We start from the raw sequence: 16228 nt of genomic DNA on the forward strand, positions 1-16228 counted from the left end.
AGGCAGGAGATTGTGGTTGAGAGGGTTATGGATCAGTCATGCTGAAAAGGGTCAAATGGCCTAATTCTGCTCCTATATCTTCTGGTCTTAACCCATTGTGTCTAATTGTAGACTCACCCTACCTCAGTGGAAAAAGGCTGCTTACATATATACTATCTAAACCGCTCATAATTTTATATAGCTCTATCAAATCTCCCCCTCAATCTTCTACGCTCTAGGGAATAAAGTCCTAACCTATTCAAACTTTCCCTGTTACTCAGCTTCTCAAGTTGCATCTTTTTCTCTGCACTCTTTCAATCGTAAAATCTTTCCTGTAAGTAGGTGGAACAAACTGCACATAGTACACCAACCTTACATCAGATACCACTGCAAGCCATTATAGTCGTCCTTGCTGTCCACTACACTCCCAATCTTTCTGTATTCTAAAAATGTGCCGATTCAATTAAGCACATTATCATCCAGATTGTTGATATAGAGGACAAACAACAACGGACCCAGCAGCACTCCCTGTGACGCACCACTAATCATCAGCCTCCAGTCAGAGAGGCGACCATCTCCTACTGCTCACTGGCTTCTCCCACGGAGCCAACGTCTAATCCAATTTACTACCTCATCTTGGATGCCAAGCAAATGAACCTTCCTGACCAACCTCCCATGTGGGACCTTGTCTAAGACTTTGCTAAGGTCCATGTAGATAACATCCACTGCCTTGTCTTCATCAACTTTCCTGGTAACGTCATCAAAAGACTCTATAAAAATGGTTAGACATGACCTACTGTGCCGATGATCGTTGATCAGTCCATGTCTACCCAAATATTTATATATCTGGTTCCTTAGAATACCTTCCAATAACTTTCCCCATTATTGATGTCAGGCTTACTGACCTGTAATTTCCTGGTTTATTCTTTAAGCCTTTGCTGGACAGCAGAACAGCATTAGCTATCCTCCAATCTTCTAGCACCTCACGTGTGGCTAAGGATGCTTTGAATATCTACACTAGCCTCCCACAGAGTCTGAGGGAACACCTTGTCAGGCCCTGGGAATCTATTCACCCGAATTTGCCTCAAGGCAGCAAACTTCTCCTTTGCTGTCATCTGTATGTCCTTACTGTTGCTTTGCCTCACTTCAATAGACTCTGTACCCGTCTCCCAAGTAATTACAGATACAAAAACAAAAGTAAGATTTTTCATAAGCATAAAGTGAGTAGAGCAGGAGAGTAAGCACAGAGCTTCACAGTGCACCTATGCTGATGGAGATTGCAGAGGGAATGTCAATGCCAATCTGAACCGACTGGGGTCTACAAATGAGGAAATCGAGGATCCAATTTCACCAGAAAGGATTGGGATCATGGTCTTGAAGTTTATTGATTAGCTTAGAGGAGATGATAGAATTGAATGCTGAGCTGTTGCCAGTTAAGAGTATCCTGATGTATGCACCTTCACAGTCCAGATGTTCCTGAGTTGAGTGAAGAGCCAATGAAATGGCACCTGCTGCGGACCTGTTGTGATGGTTGGCAATGAACATAAGTTAACTCCTGCCTGAGAAGTTCCATGTTTCATCACCAACCTCTCAAAACACTTCATCACAGTGGATGTATGTGCTACTGGACAACAGTTTACTACCCATCAATAAATACACTCAAAAGCTTCTATAGTTGTACCGTGGACAGCATTCTGACAGACTGCATCACTATCTAGTATGGGGGGGGGGGGTTATAAATTTATTTGGCTCCATTTTGGGTACTAGTCTACAAAGTACCCACAACATCTTCAAGGAACAGCGTCTCAGAAAGGCAGTGTCTATTATTAAGGACCTCCAGCACCCAGGGCATGCCCCTTTCTCACTGTTACCATCAGGTAGGAGGTACAGAAGCCTGAAGGGACACACTCAGTGATTCAGAAACAGCTTCTTCCCATCTGCCATCCAATTCCTAAATGGACATTGAACCCTTGAACACTAACTCACTGTTTAATATATATTATTTCTGTTTTTTGCATGATTTTTAATCTGTTCAATATATGTATACTGTAATTGACTATTTCTTTATTATTTTGTTTTTCTTCTATATTATGAATTGCATTGAAAGGTTGCTACTAAGTTAACAAATTTCACAACACATGTCAGTGATAATAAACCTGATTCTGATTCTACTACTAAATTTATTTCTTCAGAAATTTCTGCAGCACTTACTACTGAAATTCTTCATAGTTGCTAACCTGCTAAAGTTTCATAATCATTTCTGGCTTTCTTGTTACATCTCTAAGCCTGAATGCTTGAAACTGTATTGAGCAAAACAGATCTGAATTGTCTTACTGCTTATTTTTTTGATAACTGTTAGTAACAAAAAAAATCACTGCTTTTTGAACTCATGTGCTCTTGTTCTATTTAAAAACTATTCACTCCAAGTACAGCATAATGACTAACGGCCACAGAAGTATCAGTGACAGAAGTTAGGTAGAATCTGTTCTGCAACTGTGCCCTGTCCCAATTACGCAGCAGAGTGTCCCAAATAAATGAAAGAAATCCTGGCTATTTTCTCGATTAATTTTTGTTGTATTAAAAATTGTGACAAATATGCAGCTGACCTGATTAACTGGAATCCACTGAACTTGTCTTTGCCTAGTCTAAATGTATCCAATGATCTGGCCTCCACTGCCCTCAGGGAAAGAGAAGCCCAGAAATTCACTACCCTTAGAAAAAATTTTTTGCACCCCAGTCCTTTTTAGTCGCTCTGTTCCATTGTTTGTAACTCTGCCACTCCCACTGGCAGAGACATCTCAGTGGCTATCCTTCTGATCTTGTATATTTTAGTAAGGTTCTGAACTCCTCATTCTTCTGAACTCCAAGAAATAAAACCCCAGATTGTCTTTTCTTTCTTGATTAGACAACTGCTTATACTAAAGTAAGTGAATAAGTGATGACTCATTCATTCCAGGAGTGGATATAGAACTGACTATTAAAGAGGCCAACAAGATGTATCAAGATATCACACATTCCTCAAATCAACAACTAATTCCATCACTAAAGAACTAAATTTAACAGACTAGACTTGTGACTGTTGTCATTATATGAAACACATTCCCAAAGGGAAGGCAGTGATGTATTTACATACAAATATCATGTGGATCTCAGATAATAATGTCATGCATGTGATAGCTACCCTTATTCTTCAATAAAATTTACACATGCTCAACTTAACTCCACAAATACATAAGAGACAGTACTTTCTACCTCCATAACAGTACACAGACCACCACCAATACAATTCAAGCCCATTACTTTATCTTTATACTGTGAGTTGGCCTGATTGAGCTATGTGAGCTTACTCTAACTTACTGTAAATGAAACAATTTAAATATTAAAATTTGACCTCAACTTACCAGTTGTTTTCTCAATCTGACTTTGCAGAGATTTAATTAGACCATTTGAAAGGCAGTCTCCTTCGTCCCCACAACCTGTACAGCTGGGTGTTGTTGGGTGGGGGGGGGGGGTGAAAGAGAGATTTTGCAGAACAAATGTGTTGCAATCAGCTGCAAGTGGTTGGGCAGGATGGTTGAGGTCAGGATCAAGTTAAAGGATTAACCAACTAAATGTTTATTATAATATTTATGGAGGCCATTTGGCCAAATGAATCCACACTGGCTCTTGGCACAACAATTGTATCAATCTCATTTCCCCCTCTGATTTGCCCATAATTCTAAATTTATTTTCTATCAAGCCCTCTTTGGTTATTTTGCAACCTCCAACAACAGGGGTAATTCACCAGTCACCTTTCAGAAAAAGATAACAGGAAACTGAGAGACAACTGTTTCACCCAGGTGGTGGTCACCCTATGAAATGAGTTGCCAGAGAAAATGCTTGAAACAGGAAAAATTAAAACATTTAAGAGAACTCGGACAGGTGCACGGGTGGCAAACTGATGGCACTCAGCATATAGTGCCACCCTCAATTCTTTTATCCTCATCCCTAATAAAAAGCTACATAATGATTATATTGTGTTTACAATTAGATAAGCAGTGAATGAATTTTTACAACGCATGAGCAGTGAGATATTTTCACAGGAAACATCTCACAACAGCTAGACAATTGTGAGAACACATGTTGGATGCCTCATTTGAAAGTCCTTGCATGTCAGTATTTGGTTGGTAAATATAGAGATGGAAGTGGCATGTAAAGAGGGCAATCTTACAATTGTATTGGGGGATTTCTATAATGCAGGTAGATCGGGAAAATTAGGTTGGTGCTGGATCCCAAGAGAGGAAAATTGCATATGCCTACAAGATGACTTTTTAGATCAGCTTGTGGGTGAGCTTACGAGGGGAATGCAATTCTGGAGTGGATATTGAGTAATGATCTAGTTTTGATTAGTAAACTCAAGGTAAAGAAATACTTTGGAGGCAGTGATCATAAAGCACTAAGGCTGACAAGGGAAGTCAACGACAGCATAAAATTGACAGGGAGGCCATATAACATAGCAATAATTAATGGAAAGCTTTTAAAAACCAACAAAAGGCAACTAAAATGAAATAAGGAGAGAAAAGATCAAATATGAAGGTAAGCTAGCGAATATTATAAAAGGAGGATACAAATAGTTTCTTTCAGATATATAAAGAGTAAAAGAGAGGCGAGAGTGGATATCGGACTGCTGGGAAATGATGATGGAGAGATAGAAATGGGGGACAAAGGAATGGCGGAGGAACTTAAATAAGTATCTTCTGAAAGTCTTCACTGTGGAGAGCACTAGCAATATGCCTGAAATTCAAGAGCATCAGGGAGCAGAAGTGAGCATGGTTGCAATTACTAAGGAGAAGGTTCTAGGGAAGCTGAAAGGCCTAAAGGTACACAAGACACCTGGACCAGATGGACTACACCCCAGGGTTCTAAAGAGGAGCAGGTTGAGTCGGTGGTAAGGAATGCAAATACAATGTTAGCATTCATTTTGAGAGAACTGTAATACAAAAACAAGCATGAAGCATGTAATTCTGAGGTTTTATAAGACATTAGTCAAACTGTACTTGAAGTATTGTGAGCAGTTTTGCACCCCTTATGTAAGAAAGGATGAGCTGGCATTGGAAAATGTCCAGAGGTGGTTCATGAGAATGATCCTGGACATGAAAGCATTAACGTACGAGGATCATTTGATGGCTCTGACGTGATCTCACTGGAGCTTAGAAGAGTGAGAATGGACCTCATTGAAACCTATCAAGTGTTGAAAGGCCAAGATAGAGTGGATATGGGGAGGAAGTTTCTTGTAGTGGGTGGGGGGGGGGGGGGGAGAGTCTAGGACCAGAGGGCACAATCTCAGAATGAAAGATGGCCCTTTCAAATAGAGATGAGGAGAAATTTCTTTAGCCCGAGGGTAGTGTATCTGTGGAATTTATTGCCACAGATGGCTGTGGAAGTCAAGTCAACGGGTGCATTTGAACGAGAAGTTGATAGATTTTTGATTAGTAAGAGATTTCAAGATTATGGAAAGGCAGAAGAAAGCAGTTAAGAGGGATAATTAAATCAACCATGAGCAAACTTGATGGGCTGAATGGTCTAATTCTAGTCCTATGTCTTATGATCTCATAATCATGGTAAATACTTTATGTAGTTCTATGTCTCCATGAATATTTACTTTTCACAATAAACATTTTATTTATATTACTAAAACTGTTATTTAAGTTATTGAGAGATTTTTAAATTGTGTTTACCCTTTTCAGCTTGGTCAGACTGTCAGATAAACTTGCAGAGAAACAAAAACGTTCAGATGATGGAAGAAGTAGCAGAGATTTTCCAAGAGTGGTGCAGAGAAAGATTTGGCATGATTCAAAAGGGTGATAAAGCATTAACCATCTTATGTTTTAAAACATTAGAGTGCAGGACTTGCCCCGTAAAGCAGCATTATGAAACTGTTCATAGATGGCTGTGCGATTAAAGCAAGCAGGAACAAAAAGAATATTTTGCAACGAAAAATTGAAGTCAAATATTTTGATATCATTTATTTCAGATAGTTCCAGCTGAGATGCTAGTAGTTGTCAGGTTTCAAAGGTTATTGCTCAACATGAGAAGAAGTTATTGAAGGAGGGAACACATTGCAGAATAATGGCTGGAGTGTGCTCCTTTCCTTTTTGATAGTTTTCCAGAAGAAAAAAAATCAGCATATTTAGGATTTGCAGTGGGAAAGAACATAGCAGAACAACAAATAAAAGATATTAGTTCATGCAAATTTCTTTACTTTTGTCTTGATGAGTGCACCGAACTTACATCAGCAGCTGGCCCAGCCATTATTGTTCAATTTTGTTGGGGTGATGAAAAGTTTTAAAAAGAAAGAACTGGTTGACTTGGTAACGTTACCCAAACATGCCACAGGTGTTGGAATATACAAGATGGAAGCAAAAGAATTACCTGATTTACAAGTTAACCTTACAAGAATAGTGTCCGTATACAGCACCCAGTATGATTGGTAAAGAAGCACCCATTATGATTTGTCAATCTGTTTGCAAAATATTTTAGACATCCACTGAAATGTACTATACAAAGAAAGCCTGAGGAGGCTTTATGCAAAAAAAACTGGCCTTAAGCAATTTGACAGTGATAAAAAATAATAACCAAGGTAATTAATTTTATTTCTTCCTGATCTTTGAAAAAATTGACAAATTCAGGACTACTTACATACAATAATGTTTGTTGAGTGTTTGAATTAACTTTGTTTTTGATGAATGAAATATTTTCTTTTCAAGCATTATGTGATGCCTGGATTTTTACTGTATATTGTATCCTGTACTGTATACTGTTGTATTCGATACTGTGTATTGATTTTTTTTTTGCAGATTTCTCCACACAGGTAAGTGACTTGAACACCAAATTTCAAGAATCTGGCAAAACTCGTGATATGTTTGATAATATAAATGTTTTTGAAATCAAATTGAAGTATTTAAATGCAATGCCAAAAATGGCATTAAAAAAAATTTCCCAACCTAAAAAAAAGACAAATTTTGAAATTCCTGAAAAGACATTTAGAGGCTTCAAGTGCAATTTTAAGCATTATTGGTTCAATTACTGAACAACTTTCTTCAATATTCACTAAGTTCAGGTAACTTGATGACACTGCAAAATTATGCAGACAGCATAACGTTAGGCAAACTAATCTGGAAACATTGCATTGGATTGAATTGGATCATTTTGAAATGCAATTGATTGATTTACAAAGCAGTTCAATTTGGAGGCAAAAATTCAGTGTCTTAAAAGCTGAACTAAAATATTTTTGAAAGAGATCAGTGACAGAATCAAAGCATAAAATCAAATGAAGTTCTTAACCTCTAGAATTCCATTCTTGAAAATCTTGCCTTTCTGTAAAATCTTACAATGGCAATATTAACAGTATTTTCATCAACATATTCATGCGAGTCATTTTTTTCAATGATGATCTTGGTCAAGTCTAATTATAGGAATATGATGATGAAACCAGAGCACTGTGCATTGCTCTCAAGATAACCAAATACAGGCTGGATAAACAGCAAGGTATTTGTCATTGTTAGTGCAGCAGCAAAAGCCTCACTGAGAGTGAAATGTGTCTATTTTCCTTTCCTTGATTTTTTATGAATGTGCACCAAAGCTTATAATTTCATATTCACATTTCTTATGTAATGTAAGAATACAATAACAATACTATTTAGAAATGATGTTATTTTGCAATTGTCTTTTTTAAAGGGGGAAAGGAGACAAAGGGACATTCATCACCCATTTTTGCCGTAGTCACTGTCTGGATTTCATCTACCCACACAGTTAACCCACAGGCTTTCTGTAATGGAACCATGCCACTGCCTGCCTTAGACTCCAAGTTTAGCTCATGAACAGATACTGCTGTTGCACTTTGAGTTATATTGAATAGAATATAAAGCAAATTCTGTCTGCAAAGGATTTAAGGTACGCCTAAAATAGCAACTAATAAAAGTTACGGCAAGAGGAATTTATAGTACCTCCAAAAATCAGTAAAATTGACTTTGAAGGTAATAAGTAAATCCTATGTTGGAATTTAATATGCGTCTCCACTGCAGCAATCTCAGTCAATGCCAGCTATACCTCGATTATTGCGACACAAATGCCACTGGTACAATTACTAACTGTTCCATTTCATTTTTCCCCCTTAAAAAGTGATGATGCTTGCAATGCTCTGTCAGTCATTAGTCCTGCCAGAAGAGTCCAATGGGTCATCATTCTCTGCCTTTCCTACTGATCTAGGCAAGTTTACTCAACAACAGATGGTCTAAGATATGAGCAAACACGGAATAGAAAATCAGGCACATCGCACTGAAATAAGCTCTTCAGCCATTAAATCATGCCAAGCATTGAGCACCCATTGGCACTAATCCCATTGTACTCTCCCACATTCCTATCAGCTGCTGTTCCCTTCCGCCCCCAGCCCTCCCCCCTCCCCCCACCACCAGATTCCACCACTCACCGGCATACTCACAGCAATTTACAGTGGGCAGATTAATGTAGCAACCAGCACATCCATGGGACATGAGAGGAAACAGAATATAAATCATGCAAAGGTAGAATGTACTAACACTATCACAGAAAGTCAGCACTTGACCCAGGTAACAGGAGCACTGAAACAGCAACCCCACAACTACACCCACTGTGGCATCACTGGCATCTATCAAATAGGAAGCTTTTCCCGAAAACTAACTAACATCTGATTATTTGTTCACCCCCAAAAAATTGCTTGTGTTTATATTTATTCATACAATATAGTGACCATAATTTTAAAAAAGTAATTATATCTTATTGTGCTGCTCATGGTATAAATTTAAAAGTAACTTTATTTCCTGAATATTGAATGACTGTTTCATTAGTTTGACCTATTTAAAAAGCTCTATTTTCTATTAGAGCTTTTTCCATTTGTGTACCACATTACAGAAATGTTTTGTTTTATTACTGTCCCATTGACGTTAGTGAGTTGTGTAACAATTCTATTTCCTGCTAACTATGAAATTAGCATCAATGATGAGAAATATCGTAAATCACAGAAAGGCAAAGGAAAGATGTTAACTTGAGTTGGGGGGATTGCAAAGATGATTTGAAATATTATTTCAGAATCAGATTTAATACCACCAGAATATGTTGTGAAATTTGTTTACTGTATGGCAGCAGCACAATGAAACATATGAAAAAAGAGAAAAATTGAATTACAGTATGTGTACACACACACACATATATACACACACACGCATACATACACACTAAATAGTCAAGTTAAAATAAGTGGTGCTAAAAAAAAAAGCAGAAATGAAACATTAGTGACACAGTGTTCAAAGGTTCAATGTCCATTTAGAAATCGGATGGCAGAGGGGAAGAAGCTGTTCCTGAATCGCTGAGTTTGTGCCTTTAGGCTTCTGTACCTCCCTCCCAATGGTAACAATGAAAAGAGGGCTTGTCCTAGGTGCTGGGTGTCCTCAATGATGGACATCGCCTTGCCAAGGCACCGCTCCTTCATGAAGTCTTGGATAGTAGAGAGGCTGGTACCCATGATGGTGCTGACTAGCTTTACGAATTTCTGCAACTTACTTCGACCCGATGCAGTTTCATGTGTGAAACTGAATGAGCATTTTTCATCTTTGATTCACATCACCTGTAAAAGGTCTTATACAAAACTAATACTGGCAATATGCCAATGATTTTGCTTTATCTTGGAGCTCCAGCTGATACAGTTAAAAATGGTTGCATTTCCAAGGTCAGAAGATTTCATACCCGGCTGTATTCTGAAGTCTACACTTTTTAAAGAATATAAGATAATTCAGATCAGAGGATATAAATTCACATCCAGTTTTCCTTCTAATTGACAAATCTCTGCATTGCTTGTGCATGGCTGTGACAAGAGATTTTGAATTTCTGAATGCATTTGAGACACAGCCAAGAAACAAATCATCTCTAACCCAGTAGTGCAGCATATTCAATACAAAGTGGTGAAATGCAAAACCACCTCCAAAAAATGATTGACTTTATTTCCATAATAAAGCACTGTGGAGATGTTCACTGTAATGTTTACGCCTTTTTGTTAATCTTTTAAAAGATCAGCTTTGTGCATCTGTCTTGTTTGTTATTTATAGAAAAAGGGGTAAGTCAACAACAACTGAACTCATTGTGCACTTATGTAGCAAGTTCACATTTATTTAGGTAGCCGATGCTGATAACAGGAGCACTGCAAATGTCAATAATAAACTTTGCTATGGAAAATGTTCAACAATTTTTCAATTATTATAATAACCAAGGTGGCTAACACCTAAAATTCTTGGCATCTGCAGACAAATGTTAATCCATTCTCGTCTGACTGGAAAGAGTGTCCGTTTCACTCTCCTTGACTGCTGCCCAGGCTCCTGATTGGAAGAAATACAGAAAATGCTGGAAACAAAATTTTAAAAGCCTTTTGGTTCCAGCAAAGGGGAAAATTAATACGAGACACTTAAAGATTTTGACACCCCGCATATGGAAGCCAACAATTCTCATGACACCATGTGTTCAATCCGCCTACTGAATTCATGCACAGGGAATGAAATAGTTCTCTTGCTAAGTAAGGGTTTGGTGATCTCCATCACTCTGTGGATGGCAAAATATGTTAAACAGCTCAAGCTAGAAGTGTAAAAATACATGTCCATTGCCATGGTCATCTTAACATTCTTCGGGACATTTGACAGACCTCGAGAGGGGATCCTTGATGATGATGGCATCCGTCTGTCTCAAAGGGCAATGGGTATTTTTTGGCACTGGAGTGACCTCTCCTGGGCAGTAGGTATGGAGACCTGGGATGCCCAGTCGTTAAGATCCCTCTCACGTCCTCACCGGTGTAATCCAAAAGAAAGCTTATAAAGCAATATATTTGTCACCATCTTGGCTGTAGAAGCTGCCGGAAGGATATTCAGTGAAATATAGCTGCATTAGGGACTCTGCTCCAGATTTCCTGTTTGGGTTTACTCCTGTAGCCATTGACTCTCCCAAGGCTGCCTACAAGGCAGTGGGGCTACTTACCCATAGTTGGGGTTCTGGTTCATGGGCACCATGGTGTGTCCACACACCGTTGGGCTGGTACGCTACGTGTACAGGGGCCAGATCTCCTCCCAGTCCTCTGAGGTTCAGCCCGAGTCCGAAAGGAGTTTAGTTTCTATGTGTTGCCAACAAGCAGGCACACTACGTGAGGCTTGCTGTTGGAGGGGCGATGTGCTGGCAGGGAGAGACTTGCACATTCACCTCTCCTTTTCACAAGACTGCTAGCCAGTGGTGGAAGCTGAAAGTGAGAGTGACAAGCACTACCCACTACACTACCACACTGGACGTGCCCACTTGAAACACAAGAATATCCTTAGAATGCAAATACCTCACATGTTGATCTTTGCTGAGTTTCAGTCGAACTATTTCCTTAACACTTTGAGGGGCAACTGCCTCAACTACCTCTTGCTGAGGACTCTTCTATTTTTCCTACTTCCCCCTCAGAAGGACAGACATCAATTATTTGTCCTTCTTGATCTGCCCCATGCTTATACTCCCAAGTGTACTGTATTACAAGGGAAAAGCCTTATAATTAGGAGACGAGATTACAGATGTTGGAATTTGGAGTATCCCGATGCAGGGTTTTGACTGAGCATCAACAATTCCTTTCCTCCTGCAAATCCTTTTGACCCATTGAGTTCTTTTGGTAGAGTGCTTGTTGATCAAAACTAAGTGATAATTCTAAGTGTGTTTGACTCTCCTTAGTGCAATACTCTTGAGTATTATATGTAGTGTAGTGGTAGAGGCCTTGATGTAATGAAGTTATTAGTAGCTATTTTGATTGTTCCAAACCCCACCAAGCCTTGAATTCCAGGCAACAGTTACTGATTCATCAGTATGTTGGTAGAGTCATGAGGTCAAGGATATACTCAACTTAACTTTGGTCACATCACCTTCAAGATGAAGTTGGCCTCCTTCAGTTGTTTTAAAGGGATGGCTGTGATTGGGTGCCTAGAGCTGGGCCATATTCTTGGTTGGCTTCATATTTTGTCTTTGGTTCCTTTCAGTGCTCAGGACCACTCCCACCAGTGACCCTTAGAGAAGGACATTTGAATGCTGACCTGCAGAACCATGCCCTGATCAGGTCATCTTCACCAAGGTACTTTGCCACCATATACTACAGAAAATTATCAGTCCCAGAGCTGACAACTATTTTGAACATAGGATTTTGCTAAAGACTTGTGGTCTTAGACTACTGCAAATGTTTTCAGCAATAGTACTATGATTTGCTCACAGCAGCAAGCTGCTTTGAGAAAAGTTCAGACCATTACAATTTCTTATGTTTTTGCTACATTACTGACGATAGCATTTTCACCATCTCACCATTCACCAATTGCAGCATCACTTTTAACATCTTCCATTATGAGAACATTTTGGATATTCCAAAAAGCAAAATGATTTCACCCACTTTGCCAATAGACATTAGATAGCAAGTGCAACTATCTAGATATTAGATTGTATTTATTTCTCTAGTATTAATGGCAATTGAGTTTTGCCTTCTGATTACTTTTCAGAAAAATAGTTATAGGAATTCCACTTTGAAGGATACAAGATAATTGTCTGTTCAATCTATAATTACCCTTTTGTCTCTACATGCAAAGACTCCCATTTGGTTTTAGAAACATAGAAAACATATAGCACAATACAGGCCCTTTGGCCCACAAAACTGTGCCAAACATGTCCCTACCTTAGAACTACCTTGGCTTTACCCATAGCCCTCTATTTTTCTAAGCTCCATGTAGCCATCCAGGAGTCTTTTAAAAGTCTCTATCATTTCTGCCTCCACCACCTCCAGCCCATTCCACGCACTCACCACTCTCTGCATAAAAAAAACCTTACCCCTGACATCTCCTCTGTACCTACTTCCAAGCACCTTAAAACTATGCCCTCTTGTGCTAGCCATTTCAGCCCTGGGCTAAAAGGCATCAAGAAAAGTGAGTTGAGTATATTTTAGAATAGTTTACTATATCAAAGTAATTAGGAAAAAAATCTTTGAAAACCTCAAATTCAAAATAATTATTTCCATTTAAATATGAATATAACAAAATGAATTCAACAACATTTCTAATTCCAACAGTTTATGAAATACCACAGTTATCCAATGTTCTGAAAGTTATTGGCAGGGGTTAATAAGTCTATTGACTACATGTAGTCATCCCTGAATAATTAGTTTTACCCTCTACTTACTGACTAGATTTACTCTAGCTGACAGAAAAAGTGACATTTTCAATTGAATTTAATTAGGAGAATTGTAAATTTATAAAGAGTGCAGACTGGGACCCTGTAATTAAAATACCTGCCTTAAGATTCATAAATATGCAATCTATCAAGGTTATGGTAAACGGTGGCACTGATGATTAGCCAAACATTTACCTGCCCCAATTACATTACAGATTTTCATGAAACACTGTCAAAATTCTAGGAGTTACTTAAATTACATTTCTCATGCATTTAAAAACTGCAGAAAACCATCAATGTTCACACATTCACCACATGAACAAAAGTAGCTCATTTTGACAGAATAACTGCTTATTTCTCACATTAACTATTTATATAATGAGTTTTGTTACAGATCACTCAGCAGTTATATACTCCTACAGTCATATGTTCGTATAGTAGACTTGACTTAACATTTGAACTCGTGTGCCCTTAAAAGAAAAGATTTACTTGTTCACTGTAAATCAAAAACTTGTTCACCAAATCTGGCCAGAATGCAACAAGACCTGCAACAATGACGTTAACTTGTAGTCAGCACCAAAATGTCCAAGTAAGATATACTCAGCCATTACAAGTAAACAGTAATAATAATTTACTGGTCAAACATTTAGAATCATTCTAATCAGTGGAGTTAAACACAGCAGACACAGATTTTTTTTGGAGAAATCTCAGACAGTGATTTCTCCTAAATCATTCCAATAGCTTCACCAAACTTGTACCCAAATCAACTCCAGGATTGGCCCAATGTAGTTCATACTCACAGAATGACAACTTTTGACCAACTTTCCATTTTCTTTTTTTTTTCTTTTTTAGCTAACACAGTCCCCCACTGCCACAAATTTTGCAGTCGAGTATCCCGCATTTGGGGACATCGCAGGCGTCAGCACACCCAAAGTGCAGTGGGATAGCCTCGTCCTAGGAGAACCGCCTTCATGATCACGGTCTCTCCCCTGCCAGGTAAGTATAACTTTCCATTTTCTTACATCATGAACACTGTGTGCAGTTGTAATTTGCAACATCTCGGATAATGAAGTGGAACAAGAACTAGACAATCTTGAAGTGTAGATTTGAAAATGACAATTAATACTATGCCATAGAAATACTACTAGGTTATTGCATTAAACAAATCTGTCTAACCTCCTCTCCTCGGGAGTCAGTTGCGTCACTATTGCCAAATTAACCAAGGCAGTGATGGAATTGACAGAAACTTACTTGGACAAACAACAAAAATACTGTGGCTGCCAGTAAAGAAACTGCGATATTCTAACTCAAAGCCCCACCATAATCTGTAGGGCGCCAATTTGGAATGTAATGGGATACATTTCACTTGCCTAGGCAGTAGCTCCATCACTCAACAAATCTGACACGATTCAATACAAAACAACTAAACTGGCAACTCACTCACCTCTTTAAACACTCACTGCACACACAGCTAATGCACCAAGCTGTTTAATTCATCTTGGGATTAGCTGCAGCATGTCAACAACACTGCATTCAGACCTGGTACCTCTGCTACTGAAAGAAAATGAGGCCAGCAGATATACGTTGTCACTACTTTTAATTAACTAAAATTACACACCACCCTGACTTGGAAATTGGGCCAGTTGCAATGAAAGAACAGTGATTGGAATTCCCCACTTAATTTGTAGCTTAACCACAAATCAGGTGCAGCAATTCAAGAGTACGACTCACAATTAGCAATCTGCAATAAATGCCAACCAGCAATGCCCACATCTCATGTACTGAATGAAAAAAAGCTAATCAGTCTGCACAAGGAGCTGAAGTTTGAGAATGTGTTACCTCTACAGCAGAGCTACATTTTAAGTCTAACTCCAGAGATTCAAGTGCAGAACTCTAGACTGACACTCCACTGCCATAATGAATTATACTCAGCATATCTATGAACTACAGGATGAGACATTTAACCAAAATTCCATCCGATCTCAGGTGGATATAAAAGGTACTACTTCACTATTTTAAGGAATGGTTTACCATCAACAGTGCTACCATCAATGTCTTGGGAAATGTTTAATTGCTCAATCAACATTAGTAAAGATACAATCTCCAATCTTATTGCCTAAATTCTCTGTATTGTTTATTCTCAGTGTCCAATGCTTGCACTGTCTATTGTGGCAGTCTTTTATTATTCTGCCATTTGCTTTTTATACCTTTCACCCTTTCCATGACACCCAGCTCCTTTATCCATCAGCACGCACAAAATGCTGGAGGACCTAAGTCCTGATGAAGGGTCTCGGCCTAAAATTTCACTTGTTTATTCCCATCCATAGATGCTATCTGACCTGCTGAGCTCCTTTCGTATTTTGAGTTTGTTGCCTCAGATTTCCAGCAGATGCAAAATTTCTTGGGTTTGTCCTTTATCTATCAATTTTTTAATTTGCCAATTTGTCTTCTTTTGGCAGTTTGCCATTCTTTGTGTGTAGCTTCTCATTGATTCTATTGTATTCCCTTGTTCTATAGTGAATGCCTGGAAGAAGATGAATCTCAAGGAAGTACATGGTGACATTTACGTACTTTGCTCATAAATTTGCTTTGAAGTTTGAACACATTCTCAAACGTACAATTGTAGCATGCTATGGTGGATTTCATAGAAGTCCTGAAAAATAGTTCTTGTTTTGAGGAAGGCAATCCAAACTAACTTAATCCCAAATTAGCCAACATTGCTAGATGACTTGCTTTACTGAGATCTCCAAATGGTTGCAACCATCTCTCATTGTCGACCTTCTTTACTATCGCAAGATCTTAAGAGTCTCTGTTCTGACAGCATCTTCGAATTTGTATCCAATCTCTTATGATTTGTTGTCACCATCTACTTCTTGTCATCCTCAACTTCATCTATCATGTCATAATTGTCTGGCCAAAAAATATCCTCAGTGCCTGCTTGCCCATGAAATTTTACCTGTTCATTTACTTTCTTCATATCCATGATATGGTCAAACCTCCAGTTGGTCTCTTCCATTAA

The 16228-nt window shown here is 38.5% G+C and overlaps 1 pseudogene; it reads right to left on the reverse strand.

The window, feature by feature from the left end:
• Positions 1-14067: 14067 nt before the first annotated feature.
• Positions 14068-14213, reverse strand: LOC140728655 (U1 spliceosomal RNA; annotated as a pseudogene).
• Positions 14214-16228: the final 2015 nt, after the last annotated feature.

This window comes from Hemitrygon akajei, chromosome 5, assembly GCF_048418815.1.
Source record: "Hemitrygon akajei chromosome 5, sHemAka1.3, whole genome shotgun sequence".
Taxonomy (NCBI): domain Eukaryota; kingdom Metazoa; phylum Chordata; class Chondrichthyes; order Myliobatiformes; family Dasyatidae; genus Hemitrygon; species Hemitrygon akajei.